We start from the raw sequence: 16,365 nt of genomic DNA, 5'->3' as shown, positions 1-16,365 counted from the left end.
TTATTGAAACTCTGTTCAAAACATAGCAAGATGTATTTATGGCTTCAGCCCACAAATATTTCTCAACATTTGATTCATTTAAAATAGTTCTTGCCATTTCTTGCAAAGTTCTATTTTTTCTTTCTACAACACCATTTTGTTGAGGTGTTCTAGGACAAGAAAAATTATGAGATATTCCACTATCATTGAAGAATTGTTCAAAGGATGAGTTCTCAAATTCTCCCCCATGATCACTTCTTACAGAAATGATGTTGGCTTCTTTCTCATTTTGAACCTTTTTGCAAAAAGTTTGAAATGCTTCAAAAGAATCATTTTTGTGTTTTAAAAATAAAACCCAAGTGAATCTGGAATAATCGTCAACGATTACAAAGCCATATTTTTTTCCACCAAGACTTTCTATTGAGATTGGACCAAATAAATCTATGTGAAGAAGTTCAAGAGGTCTTTGTGTTGAAATAAAATCTTTTGAATGAAAACTACTTTTGACTTGTTTTCCTTTGACACATGCTTCACATATTTTGTCCTTTTCAAAGTTGATCTTAGGAAGTCCACTTACTAGATCAAGTTTTGATATTTTAGAAATTGTTTCCATACTTACATGGCCAGCCCTTTTATGCCAAATCCATTTGTCTTTTTCAAGAGATATAAAACAGGATTCGACAGGGAGTTCATCTATGTATAGAACGTAAACATTTTTAAACCTTGATCCCGTAAATAGAATTTTTCCTGAAGATTTTTGTCTTACTTCGCATGTGTGTAGTTTGAATAATATTTCATATCCACTATCACACAATTGACTGATGCTAATTAAATTATGTTTTAATCCTTCCACAAACTGAACATTTTCAATTTTTGCAGAATCTTTCTTACCAATAACACCTGTACCTTTGATTTGAGATTGCTCATTATTACCAAAGGTAACGAATCCTCCTTCCTTTTTGATGAAGGAGAGGAAGCTTTGTCTATCTCCAGTCATATGTCTTGAGCATCCACTGTCCAAGTACCAGGGCTTTTTCTTGACTGTTATGAGACATTCCTGCAGTAGAAGTTAGTAGTGCCTTAGGTACCCATATCTTTTTGGGTCCTTGATGGTTAGTGTTATACTCAGAAAATTTCTTTTTATGAAACTTAATGGAACTTGTTTTGTGATTAACCCTTGGTTTTTGAAAGGTTTGATTCTTCTTTTTCCTAAAGCAGAAAGGTTCTAAATGTCCATATTTTTTACAAAATGTACATTTGTATTTTTCACAAGTTTTCTCATTTCTTTCAGGAATAAAAAAATTCTTATAAAGTTTTTGTTTATGATTAGTTCTGAAACCTAATCCTGCTTTATCAAAGACACTTACTTGAGATCCCATGATTTTTTGAAATGTTTCAGTTGATTTAACAAAATTTGAAATATCATTTTTTAATTGTAAAACATTTTCTTTTAAAATAATGTTTTCCTTTTGAGAGTCATTTTTATTTTCAGAGACTTCTTTTGATTGAGAATTTTGAATATTTTCAATCAGATTTTTGTTCTCTTTTTCCAACATTTCTTTTTCCCTTTGTAGTTTAAGATTTTCACTTCTCAATTCTGCACATGTTTGTTCTAAGATTTGAGAGTTATAAAAAAGATTATCAAACAAATATTCGGTTTTTTCACATGATGAGCAAGGATCAGGATTTACCTCTTCATTGTCTGATTTTGCCATTAAGCAAAGATCTGCTTGTTCATCTTCATTTGTTGATTCTTCCGGTTCATCCCATGTAGTTAAGAAGGATCTTTGATTTGATTTGAAGTTGTTTGATTTTGTTTTGTTTAATGGACATTCATTTTTGTAGTGTCCAAGTTTGTAGCAACCGTAACAGGTAACCTGACTTTTGTCAACTTCAGTCTTTGTGTTTTCTTTCCTTGCTGAAAAGTTTCTTTTGTTTTGATCTCTTCTGTGAATCATTCTTTGAAGTTTTCTGGTGAGAAGAATGATTTGATCTTGATGATCTTCGTCATCGGGTTCTTGTTGTTGATTGTCAAAATCCATTTCTAGTTCTTGATTTTGTGATTCTTGATTTGTTTTGAAAGCAATCATTTTACTTTTGTTTGAGGACTTGTCCTCTTGCAAAAGAACTTCATGTGCTTTTAGAGATCCTATAAGATCTTCTAATCTGAGTTTTTTCAGATCTTTTGCTTCTGTTATAGCTGTTACAATATGTCTCCAAGATTTTGGGAGACATCTTAGAATTTTTCTTACTCTTTCATGGACTGTAAAGTCCTTTTCAAGAGAACGTAACTCATTCATAATGATAGTAAACCTTCCATACATTTCATCTATGGTTTCGGTTTCTTTCATTTCGAATAGTTCAAATTTACGAACACCAATGTCAATTCTTGTTTCTTTTACATGACTGGTGCCTTCATGATGTATTTTTAGTGTATCCCAAATTTGTTTGGCATTTTTGCATTCTTGTACTCTATCGTATTCTTCCCTGCTCAAAGCCATGGTTAGAAATAATTTAGCTTTAAAGTTTAATAACATGCGCTTACCTTCCTCCTCTGACCAGTCTTCTTTACTCTTTATATTTAGATCTTCATCATATGGAATATAGTCTCCATTTTCAACTATGGTCCACATGTGATTATCTTGTGATTGTAAAAATAGTTCCATTTTTCCTTTCCAGTAATAGTAGTCTGCTCCTTCAAAGAGCGGTGGTCTATTTGAGGAGCCTCCTTCGGACATAAATTTTATTTTAGACATATTTCCTTTTCTTGGATCTTCTACACCGTTGGGTGTTTCGGTTTTGAATTTTCTTCCTTCTACACCGTTGGGTGTTTAGGTTGTGTTGAGACTTTTCTTCTGAATCTTTTTCCTCCTGCACCGTTGGGTGCGTAGGCTTTTTAGAGGCAGAGCTCTGGTACCAATTGAAGTAAACTATTTTCACAAGAAAGGGGGGTTTGAATTGTGACCTGTTTAAAATATGCCTGATAAAAATTTCTCAAGTATATATATACTTGGATTAGGTTAGTATGTTAATTAATAAAAAGAATAATATTGTGAAGTGTGTGAGACAAAAATAAAAGAGATAGGGAAAAGAAAATCACACACAAGAAGTATCCTGGTTCACCCAATATGGGTTAGTCCAGTCCCCACAATCCTGTGAGATTATCCACTAGGTAGTTGTGTTAAGTAACGTTAACCACAACTCCTCTTTTATCTTCTTTTTACACAAATGAGTAACTTTTACTCTTTGCTAGATCCGACTGATCTTTCCTGCAACCGAGTAAATCTACCTTTGCTTTTACAACCAAACAACAAACGAGTACAAATCACCCTTGCTAGATCTACCTGATCTATCCCTACAAACGAGTGATTTAACCCTTGTTTTTTTTACACACTTGTTACCTACAAGCTTTACAACCCAATAAGAAATAAATTCTTACTTGGACCAAATATCAAATAAAATTGAGTAGTGCTTTACTAAAAATAGCTCAAGAACAAAAGAGCAATTTCTAGTTCACTGGAAATAAAAAGAGAGAGCTTTGTGTATTTTTGCTTGTGTGTATATTGCTTTGCTTTCTCAAAAATTCGGTGGTTTGTTCTTGCACCCAGCATGTGTATTTATAGGCACAATTGCTCAAAGAATTTTGCTTGCTCTTTCTTCCCACGTGAGGAGCGTATAAGATTGCAGGATTACAGCTCATGCCTTTTGTGTTCTCACGTGTGTAGTGTTATGAGCATCACAGCTCATTGTAATTCATCAATGTCCACGTGTAACAATTCTTGTGGCTTAAAAGATAAATATCCATCTTGCAAGCTATCAACCTTTTGCTTTGTCCCTTTTCACCAAAAAGAAGTATTTTGTTTGTACTTTGCAATATGTCATTTGATTGGATAGAGAGTGGTTTAGGAGACATAATATACCAATATTCAAAACCAATATTCAAAACCAGTTGTTGTATTGAGCTTGTGTATGCCAACGTGCTGCTCAATTTTGGGCATGTCTAATTTCATCCAATTCAATCTTAACCAAATATTTCTTGCTTTGATCATTGTATGAGGTGCTCAAATAATTTTTAAGGAACTTAGTTATATCAATCCTTTTGAGTTTAAGTTCCTGCAACTAAAAATACTCATACAAAGATGTTAAATACAATAATATCAGAATTCATTTATAAAGTAAAATCTAAATATATTTTTTCATCTTTAAAACTAAAATAGGAATTTATGAATATTTTCTCAACATATCGCTCAATTCCTTCAATGTGTTTCGCCAAGATATATCATGGATGTTGTCTTCTGGTGAATTTTGTTGGCACATTGGCATCTCTATCAAGTGGTCCGTGGCAGATAAAACCAGACGTGTTGACATGACTCCTCTCAATGCATAAAGACGATTGACAACAAAATGACAGGTCCCCTGCATAGATTGAGGTCTAGCAGAACGATTACGAGTATTAAGTCGATATATCTGACTAGGTAGTATCTCTCCACCCACCACATAAACTTTGGACAAAAAATGCCTTCATATAGACCAAAAATCAACATCAAAACATAATTATTGGAATCCTAGTCGTTCAAATAAGTACTTAACTATCAACCTATTAGTTTGTTATTATGCTATGCAATCTATATTCAGGGCAACAAAAGGAAGATGGTTCAAACTTATGATATTTGTAACCTTAGGGAATTTAACAAGGATAACAACAAGGGTTAATCTAGCCATTCGACGAGTTTTGGATGGGGAAGCATCCAAAAAATGTGTATTTTGCGGAAAGGTGGAGGAAACGGCGGTACAGCTTTTTCTTCATTGTGATGTAGTATCTAAAGTTTGACTTCGGGTGATGAGTTGGCTCCAAGTTAATTTTATAACCCCTCCAAACCTTTTTGTTCACTTTGAGTGTTGGGGGAATGAAGCAAAATCAGGGAAACTAAGACTTGGGTTCTAGTTGATATGGAGCGCGACGATTTGGGCAATTTGGAAGAGGCAGAATGAGATTATTTTCAATAATGGCACTTTCGAGATGGATGAAGTAGTGGAGAGGATCAAGATGTTAGCTTCGTTTTGGAGTATGAGTCGGTTGAAAATTGCTTGCTTTGTGTTTGTATTACAAGTGATGTTGGAACCCACGGGAATGCTTATCTCAGCCGTATCTGTTTTTGTGAGCGGTGGTTTTTTGTTGTTTTTATCCTGTTTTGAGGTTCTGTTAGCGGTGGTTCGGTTGGTTTTTGTTTGGGTGCCCTGTATTGCATTCATACTGGGGTTTGTATGCTGGTATGCTTGGCTTTTTGCAATAATATTGGTTGTTTCAAACATGACAAGATAAGCATTGAAATCCTGATTGTGCACATGGAAAATAGAAACTTCAGACAGCAAAAGGAAAATGGTTCAAACTTACCAACATGTGAAACATTACATTACTTAACAAGGATCGAAATTTCTGCAAGGGAAACATGAAAGCATTTTACACGACCAAATTCTAATGCTCTTCCATAGATAAACTAAACGAGCAAGAGAATTTTAGAATATATTTTTTTAAAATGTCACAAATGTTAAACAATCTTTTGATCACATACTAAAAGAGTGAAAAATATATTACAAAAACAATAAACATGATCATACTAATTTTTTATAAAGTGTAGGAAGCAAGGTAGAAACTCACAGCATGTACTCAAGATATTCATCATCCTTGTACTCCTTCAAGGTGCAAATAGTTTGTTTCCTTCTTCTCTCGAAATGAAACTGAGTCGGGCAAAACACATTGGAGCACTCACCAGTTATAAATCCATAAACTCTATCATAACAAATAAAGGCTCACCATGGTGTTCTGGTGGGTCTTTCAAAGATATCTTCCCTTACTATAGCCCTTGTGTCTCTGTATTCTATCTAATAGTATATCGCCACCAACTTTATTACTAAAAATAAATGTACACTACTTTCAACCCCCCACATAATACATAAGTTCATGTCTCTCGGAATAGCTCTCTTCTTTGCTAGATTGTCTTTTGTTTTGCTAGTAACCTATAATTATCAGCATGAAATACCACCAAATTCCTTGTGTTGGGACGTGCCTGATGTGGATTTAGATATCTTATTTTTGTATACCAAGTAATGAGTTAGTTTGACAGGTTAGTATTTATTAGTTTGACAGGTTAGTATTTAATTCTTTGTATAAGTAGCAAATGTTCACAATGTAAATAGTAGTGATCATAATTAATAAAGAAAATTATGATTTTATCACTCATTCTCTCAATTCTCTACAATCCCTAAAACAACATTTTCTTAAAAATTACTAAAGAGTTCTATCAAATTGGCGACGAGACCCTTGTTCGATTGATCAATCCTCGAAGCAAAAGTGTGTGCAATATGTGAAAGATTGCGTCTTCAAGTTAAAATAATGGAGGTTTCGGCGCATTTACTGTTTCTTATCGCGAAAAACTACGATAACTGGATTATAAATATGAAAGTGATCTTTCAATATCAAGATGTGCTTGATATAGTTGGAGATGATATTCGTGTGCTTGAAAAAGGCGTTACTAATGCGCATACCACCGCGCATTAAAACACGAAGAAAAAAGTGGGAAAAGCATTGTTCCTTATACATCATCAACGTGTTGGTTTTGATATCTTTGAGAAGATAAATATGCATTGTGAAGGTGCAAGGGAGGCAAGGGATACAAAGAGAAAGTGTTTGATGGATATGAATAGTTGAAAAAGGTGAAGTTACAAACATTAAGAAGGGAATATGTGCCCCTTTAAACGATTGATAATGAAATTAGGAGTGGATACTAACATGGTCTGGTTTATGTTGTACTAAGCTACAAAAAATGACTATCTTTTTTTGTTTGAAACTAATTAATTTGGACAACATACCTTTTGTGAGGAACCATATTCACTCAAAAAATAAAAAAGTGAAGAAATCATATTGAATCTTCTAATTCTTATAAAATAGTTCATGTTTTTAATTATCCTCACTACTAAAAAATTACACAATAAGTTGTAAGTGTTTTTCATAACAAACACATGATCAAAAAGACATGTCTTCCAATACCATACAAAATGCCATGTGATCACTTTATTATAAGGGGAAAAAAATTCGAGTACCACTTTTAGTCCTTCCCAATTGTGGCCATGGTCAACGCAATCATTACCCTTTCTAACATTTTAAGTTGATTCCCCCCCACTCCCCAAATCCATTTCAATAAATAAAATTCAGTTTTAGTTTAACATAATTATAAAAAAATATTTACGATAATATATATTTTAGTGTTAATAAAATAATTAGTTGTATCAATGAATATGTTAATAAAAGTATCTTTGTGCATCCGTCAAAAAAAAAAAAGTATCTTTGTGCAAGTACAGCAAGGATCAGCCATGTTAGTCAAATGTTGTTCACTAAGGATCACGCACATAACTAACACATGAATTAAGCTCAAAATTCTGACCAATAATATGCCAATAATTTTTATAAGTATATAACAAATAAACTCAAGAACAAAAACATCCAAGCTAAACAACAAAACAAAAAATGGTCCATGGAAAGATCTATCTCTCTCAGTAAACTAAACACTTGAAAGGACTTCAAATTAGAACAATGGAGATAGTACAATATAAAATGATTCAATAAATGAATATTTAAGCTATCATATGACTTCAAACTAATAAGTAAAACCGACCACTACTCTGTCTCTGACTTCATACGGACGGAATTGCTTCTATCGCCAACGACGAACCATGCACATAATCGTAGCAATAACTTTGTTTGATGGTGATAGGATGTATGCTAACTCTTTCAATATGATCTAGCATTTGGTGGGTCCAAGCCAATGACACGTCCAGCACAAATGAATCGTCCACTGGCTTTCTCCATAGGTCCATCAAATCCTCTTCAAACGAATGAAAAGACAATGACGGTTGATAACCTTGAAGATTTTCACAAATCATGTTTCCTTTGATGACATGCTTGCAAAGGTTACCTTGCAATGACCAAGAACAATTACAGAATGCAAATTCAGATCCCGGATTCCTATCTGCGTAAGCTGTTGTCTTTCTTGCTCGCAGCTTTGGCAAAGAGGCGGTCTTAATCGTCCAAGGTGACAGCAGAGTTGGGAATTTGAAGTGCTCGATGCCGTGGCGTAGAAGCAATATATCACTCCTTCACATTCTGGAAAGAATCACTTAGCGAAACGATCAAGCCAGTAGCTTGAATGCAACTCAGTTGTTAGCTTGTGGACTAACCAATCTACTCTTTGCAGCGCTTCGAGGTGTGAATCATCAAAAAGTTTGGCTTTCAGTTTAACATGGTAAGCTTCTAATGCTCCAGAGGCTTCCTGGCTTGCCTGTGGAAAATTTCTCATTATCGAAAGACACATTTCTGCACAACAGAGGAAAGGAAGGGTAAGGACACCACAAGCAAACATAATCAACGACTAATTAACTACAAGCGAAACATTTGAAGCAAAATGAAGAAAACATTTTAGCTGTAATATATTGTGAAGCCTGGATATGTAGTCCTGGCACGGCTGCAATATGATACGGATACGAGAAATTTTTAAAATTCAAATATTATAAAGCTTAAGATACATACATTATCAAAAAAAATTATTCAAAAAAAAAAAGTATATAAATGTAGAATACTTTTAAGAAAGAGACAGTGATCATTCTACATTAATTTTTATTTTTATTTTTGAAAGAATCATTCTACATTAATATACACCTATAATGATCAGAATTTACAAAAAATAATACTTGTAATCAAAACTAGTTTAAAAGATATATCTTAAGTTTTATTTTTATCTGTCTAAATAAATTGTAAAAGATGATAGTTTTTTAACTTCTAAAAACATGATGTGTACTCGTCCGTATCACCTGTGTATCACCCCCAATGAAGTCATATCCTGCAGTATTGTGTTTGTATCATATCAGGATGTATCTCATATTTATCAGGTAAAATACTTTTTATAAAATAAAATATAGTTCTGGTACTTCTAGGATACTTATCCGAGCGTTCCTTAGGAGTATTGGTATTCGAGATGTATCCGATCCCGAAAGTACGATACATCCCCTACTGTGCTATATCCGGATATGTATGCTAATATGCCTTCATCCAAACAAGTATATTTTATGTGTATGCAAGAGAAAAAACAAGGAGAAAGATCTAACCAATCATGGGCACTCAGGAGACTCTGAAACATTCCAATCCAGTATAAATTGTTCATGGCAAGTGAAGTATTAGTGCCTCCCCAAATGCTGTATACTATTGTCCATAGACGCTTAAAAATCTCCCGCTGAACCTCGATATTATTGTAATTCCTAACAAAAATCTGTCTCAAAAGATCAATATCAGCTGCAGCATCATCAATTAAAAATCCACTGACTTTCCACCCAGACATAACACTACGAGCTTGAACAGTTAAAACTTTCAGCCACTTAGACACATCAACCCTTGCAAACCTGTGTGTTGTCTTGAATCAAAAACAACAAGTATGAACAAGGGATACTGCCAACATGAAAAGAGAACTAAGTTAGGTTGGATGAAAATACACTGCAATGTGAACAAGATAACTAAAGGATAATCATGAATCAGCTGCAAAGGATTACTTCGAATCTCTTTACACCAACGGATGAGTCTGCTGCAACAACACCACGATTACCAAACCATTTTCTGTAGCTGCCATTCTGTTTGGATCTATAAGATGAAAGGATCTCACTCTGAAATATCCTAATGAAAAAAAACAGATTCACTATTGTGTTCGACCCACATGCGGATTCTACCTTGATCATCCAGATCCAGATAATGAGTAGACCTTTTGATAATCATGCCTAGCTTGTGAACATACTGAGAATCAAGGCAATTGACTTCTGCATTTGAACCACAATATATATCGCTCAATTCCTTCAATGTGTTTCTCGAAGATATTCTCTTCTGGGATGCTGAGATATATCATGGACATTGTTTGCTGCTGAATTTCATTACATATATACGGAATTTTCTTGGCACCTGGACCAATGGCAAGTGGTCCATGGTAGATAAAACTAGACATGTTAACATGACTCCTCTCTTTGTATACAATAAGCGCAAGTGATGGACAAGCATAAGTTTGACAACAAAATGACAGGTACAACCACGCATTGATTGAATCTAGCAGAACGATTACGAGTATCAAGTCTATATCTCCGATTAGGTAGTATCTCTCCATCCTCCCCCGTAATCTTCTGATCCGAATGAGCACCAGTACCTTCATAAACAGCAAAAATTCAACATGAAAACATAAGTATTGAAAACCCATTTGTTCACATGACTTCTTAACTATAAACTTATCAGTTTGCTAGTATGCTATGGAATGAATCTAAATTTAGGGCAACAAAAGGAAAATGGTTCAAACTTATGATAATTTGTACCTTAGGCAATTTAACAAGGATAAGTTTTCTAAAAGGAAAATATGACATCATTACACAGAGAACAAAGTTCAACATGATAAGATAAGCATTGGAATCTTGATTGTGCAAATGGAAAATGGAAACTTCAGACAGCAAAAGGAAAATGGTTTAAACTTACCAATATGTGAAATCATTTATTTTAAACTGCACACCACCAAATTCTTATGGTCTAATACTATTTTTTTTTATTTCAGTTATCATAATTTCAGAAATGGTTTATGGAATAATACCTGGTCTAAATTTTGAACTGCTGGAGATAAATCAATTGATTCCGTCGGTGAAGCAACTTTGGAAAGTACTGAATAATAAACCTTGTATTTTTCAGGATGAATCTTTGCTACGTTCTTCAACCTTATCAATATAAGCAACTTGAAGTGATTAGCACTTGGAATTATAACATTAGTGCAAAAAGTAACAGGACATTCTTGCTTAAGCAATAACAAGTTGATTTGAGACTTACTGAATCATTGGATTCAAAATATCTTCGGCCCTAGGATCACCAGATTGCTTGTACTAGTTTACGTCAATACCTAGGCCCTATACAATTCCTGAAAAAGGATTTCTTCTTCTGACCTTCCTGAGTTTCTTAGTTCTTATAATCAAAACATTGAAGGAATTATTTCCATGCATCAGAAGTAAATCATGATCTGAGCAAAAGTATACTACATCATTATAGTATGAGAGGAATAAAGTACATCATAAGAGGAGAATGGACATAAGTTGTTGATAATTAGCATATGGATCCCACTAAACTTACTACTTCCATAGTATAACTTAGACTCCAAAATGGGGACAGATTAGAAAATGTAAAAGAAAATATGAGTCTTACCCATTTCTACCGTGGTTGGTTTCAGCTGTTGTGCTTGATAAGACATACAGGCCAAGATATTGTTACGGTTCTGTTTGTGCCTACTTTGGTCTTCTAATGAAATTTTAACTTAAAGAATTATCGTAAGGTAATCTTTTGCATGGCAGTGCATCCTACAGTTAGACATATAAAAACAGTGCTTTTACTCTTTTTATGTGCTCATCAACTCTTTAAAAAATATTTTGTATAACTCTTCATTCATGAAACCGTTATGTGAAAATGTCAATATATCAATCTTTGTCAAACTTATTTCTGGATGTATATTGCAGTTAACAAGAATTTACATTTTCTCGCACTCCTCAAGAAACAAAAGTAATAATATTTCAATAAGAATCAAAGAATAAGAGAAACATATTTCATGTACTACTACCTTAAAATCTGTTTACCATAGACTAGACACTGCTATCAAGATCTATGCGATAAATGCAAAGTTATAACTGAATTAACCAGAACACAACTTAATTGTCAACTAACTCCCAGAACAATTGGACATAAATAAATGTACCTTACTAGCAAGTAAGAAAGGAGACCATTGGATGAGGTTCAATGAACGATCATTCCATCATGGTACAAGCACAAGGTACATTTCCCTAAATATTTGGTTGCAGTGACTTATTATCAAAAAAATCTCAATATTGAAATTTTTAATTTTCACCATGGACAGAGAATTACAGTATTGAGAAATATTCCATCATTGTACTACCTGCTGCCCATTATATCCTCCTCCCTTAAGCCGGTAATTATTATGTTCCATAACTGTCCATATTCATTGCCTTTACCAGAGGAGACCTGAAACACAACCAGTTTTCCAAGAAAAATTCATATATGTTGATAGAGAAAGTATAGATTATGTTAAACAGCATATTTAACATGTGTTTATTAGGTAAACAATAATAGCTAGGAATTAACGATAGATTTACACAATTTAAGTTACAAGGTTCCTACTCTGATTATGAACATTTGGGTAAGTCATCATAGTTTCTCCATCATGCTTTACACCTCATCAGGTCCGTCCATACGAAAAAAAGTCCAATAGAGTAAATAGAACGCAATCCAGTGTTGAAAGTACACTGAAACAATTCTTCAAATCATAAAAATCAGAATGGTCAAAAACAAATTCAAAAAAATCAGAAGCACACCCTGGCTAATGTATCATATATTGGTTTTAATACTTTAATCAGAATGCCTCATTTTCACCACCATAGACAGGCTTAACATGTTAACCCTGTCGAAGAACTAACATCCCAAATTCGGGTCAAACAAACAACCAAAATTAGCTAAAGCTCAGCACACTGATAAGCTTCACGTTAAGAATGTTAACCACCACCTCCCAATCCATCTCAATAAAGAACAAAGTTCAACATGATAAGATACGCATTGGAATCCTGATTAAGCTTCCAATTATTAGTTTTTTGCTCTGTTATTGATTCAAAACTTCAGACAGCAAAAGGAAAATAGTTTGAGCTCATCAACATGCAAAACATTAGGTAAATTAACAAGGAACAAAATTTCTACAAGGCAAACATGTCATTTCACACCACCAAATTCTAATGCTCTACAACAGACAAACTAAACAAGCAAGCAAATGCTAGAACATTTTTGTTTAAATGCCACAAAAGTTGAACAAACAATCTTCTGATAACATAACCAAAAGAGTAATAAAACAATATAAAAAATAAAAAAACTTGATCATAATGATTTGGAATAAAGTGTAAGAATGAAGGCAGAAACTCACAGCGTGTACTCAAGATATTCATCATCCTTGTGCTCCTTCAAGGTGCCAATAGTTTGTTTCTTTCCTCTCTCGATATGAAATCGAGTTGGGCACAACAGATTAGAGCACTCACCAATTATAAAAGCATTAACTCTATCATATCAAATAAGGACAACCTCATCATTGTGTTCAGCATTTCCAAACTTAGTCAAAGTCAACGGTAGAAAACTCCTCCTCTGGTACGTCTTACAAAAGCATCTTCCCTACTGATAAGTGTGTTCGTAACCCACTTGTCATTAGATTAGTCGGTGCTTTAATGCGAAGCATAGATAAAGATGAAGATTGGGAGGCTATGACGCGTATGGATCTTTGCAGGATAAAAAAATGATCAAGATGTCATATTTCAATTAATAAAGTTGAGCTATGATCATCTTTCTTACCTTTTTAAAAGGTGTTTTACGTTCTTCTCACTCTTTCAAAAGTATAGCTTCATCAACGAGACAGCTTTAATTCGACTTTGGATTGTTGGAGTCTTCATTTCAGATGGTGATGTTGAAGACTAACTATACTCCACATATCCTTCTTCCAAGATGTTCATAGAGATGGCCATGACAACATATTTGGATTGAGAATACACGATTTGATGCATGATTTTGATAATGCAATCCATAATAACAAGTATGTCCAGATCAGCTGAAAGAAACAAGGACAATCAAATAATATCGATTAAGTAACTTGTCATATTTCATTTGTCGAACTGATCTGTTCAGATGCATGGTAAGCTCTAAGTGGTCTTCTTGAGGTGGACAAACATAAGACATTCTTGTTACTGCGTGATCATACCTGATCCGGTTATTGAAGAACCTGCAACAAAACTGATCATATCCACATTCAAAAAACTTGTATTGGTGAGCTCAGTTATACGCGTTATCTCGACATTTTCGATAGCATTTGTATTCAAAGTCTCCCATACTCTTTGATAAAACTGTACAATTTGGAGACTTTTTACTCAATGGATGGATGTATGCAAGTGGATAAAGGACACCACATAAACTATAAATGTTTCATTTTAGTGAACTTTCATGTCTTTTCCTTCCATTTTATAAATCTCAAAAGTTAGTACAGTTTGGTGAAAGAGTTTGGGATACTTTGAATACATGTGCTATCGAAAATGTCGAGATAGAGTGTATGAATGAGTTCACCAATACAAGAAGGAAGTTTGATGGTGAACATATTCTAAGAGTCGGGACACCTATTTTTTTAAATCGGAGATGATTAGTTACATTGAAGGATTTTCAAACCGCGAATCAGCATCCTATAACAAGAATGTTTTTAATATGTTCCCTCATGAATACCACTTGAGGTTGCAGTGAATCTAAACAGAATGGTTAGAAAACGAGACATGACGGTTCCTTAATGGATATTACTTAGTTGCGTTCGGCTAATCTGGACAAACTTGTTATCAGAAATTGCAATAGCAAACTCATACATTTAGATCATGCATGTCCCATTATGTTGCGATGACCATCTCTATGAACATATGTTGAATAGAGTAATGAAGTGCTCTTCGGTATCATCATCATCTGAAACGACGCTTTCTGCAACCCAAACGGATTAACGTTGTCTTGCTGATGAAACTATCCTTCTGAAAGAGTGATCAGAATGAAAAGCACCTCTTAAAAAGGTGAGGCGGCCTAAAAACTCGCGGGTTTCTAAAAAAACAATGAAGTCAATGCCAAAGTTTATTAAAATAGGGAAAATGTCGGAAAAATCTTCAAAACAAAAAAATAAGGTCTTTGAAACCAGATTTTAGGTTCGGGAGTCGATTATGCATATTAGCACCCCTACGACCTCTGTTAAAAAACGGTTAACTCTTGTTATTGTGCAAGATTTGTTAACTTCTAAAATATTTATTTCTCCTTATTAAAATTAAGTTTTTAATGAAAATGCAATGTTTAAATATAGAGGGAAAAAAAGGTTTTTTATTATTGTGCTTGACAAGATTTTGATCTTGCTCCTACGTATCTACTGGTGCGATGGAGAATTCAAAGATATGTAGTTCTGGGATAGAAAATGTTTGTGTGTTGGTTTGTTTTAAAGAAAATGATTTTTGTTGTGATTTGTTTGGTAAAAGTTAGCTTGATAAAAAGAAGTTGCTGATTTGATGAAAATTAATGTTAGAATGTGGGAAAATTAATGTTTGATGAAAATTAATGTTAGAAAATGATTTTGATTGAAGTTTGCTATGATCAAACTAAAAGAGGATTTAGGGTAATCATCGACTTGGAGATTTTTGTGATGGGCAAACCAAAAAAAAAGATTTAGAGTAGTCACCTGACTTTTAGATTTTTGCAGTGAAAAACCAAAGGAGGATTTGGAGTAATCACCGAGTTTGAAAATTACATAGTGACAGAATCAAAGGTGGATTCGATACATTGACTACTTTATTATTATTTTTTAAAAAGGATTGCGAAAAGTTGATTATGATTAGTTTGATTGGTTATATAAGCGAGTTTGAGAACGAACAAGTTGTAAAACTTAGTTATAACAACTCGAGGATTAAAGAGATGTGCATCCAATTAACCCTCTTAAAATGATATGAATCGAAAGTGAGCTTGAGATTGATCAAGTCATACAACTTGTGTCCTGGCAACTCGAGGATCAAAGAGATATACATTCAATTGACCCTCAATTAACCCACTTCCTCATGATTTCTACAGCAATTGGAAGCCAAATAAGTCCCAAATTAGTTCTCGGCAAGACTCTTCATATTGAAGGTTGAAGATGAGAGTGTTACAGAGGCCACCTCCTCACTCACTTCTCGTGGTAACTAGTATAGCTTACTTCCTCAAAATAACAGTCAAGCAGTGTTGTCCCTCGACTTTTTGGTCCAGTTTTACGCGAAGCTTTTCCGGATCATAGTCATCAGAGTCAGGGATACAAATTTAAAAAGGGAAAAACCCAAAACATCATTTGAAATGGATAACCATTTATCAAACTGAAAGCGTTTTTACAACTTGTTTAAAAGAAGCTTAAGTATGTAACTAAATAAACTCATGCAAACATATTTCATAACCTCATCATGTCTCAACCAGAAAAGTGGTTTAGCACGCGATGAGCTTAAACGCAAAAATAGAAGTGAAATAAGAAATAAATAAAAACACCATTGCATAAATCAATTAGTAAGTTTAGAGTTTACAAAGGTGGATTACAATCTAGGATAGAAAGGAAGGAGCTTTTTTTTATTAATCACTCAAAATAATCTTAAAATTCTAACTATATATGAGTTAGCTATCATGCATTTATAGAGAATGGATGAAGGGTATACTATGAATTTGAGATGTGAAGTGTGGTTGCTAGGGTTAGA

General features: G+C 33.8%; 1 pseudogene; it reads right to left on the bottom strand.

The window, feature by feature from the left end:
* Positions 1–7,623: 7,623 nt before the first annotated feature.
* On the bottom strand, positions 7,624–14,489 carry LOC146898577 (uncharacterized; annotated as a pseudogene).
* Positions 14,490–16,365: the final 1,876 nt, after the last annotated feature.

This window comes from Medicago sativa, chromosome 8, assembly GCF_051527215.1.
Source record: "Medicago sativa cultivar Bolivia chromosome 8, Bolivia_mono, whole genome shotgun sequence".
Taxonomy (NCBI): domain Eukaryota; kingdom Viridiplantae; phylum Streptophyta; class Magnoliopsida; order Fabales; family Fabaceae; genus Medicago; species Medicago sativa.
The sequence above is the reverse complement of the archived record's forward strand: the minus strand, read 5'-3'. Positions and strand labels throughout refer to the sequence as shown.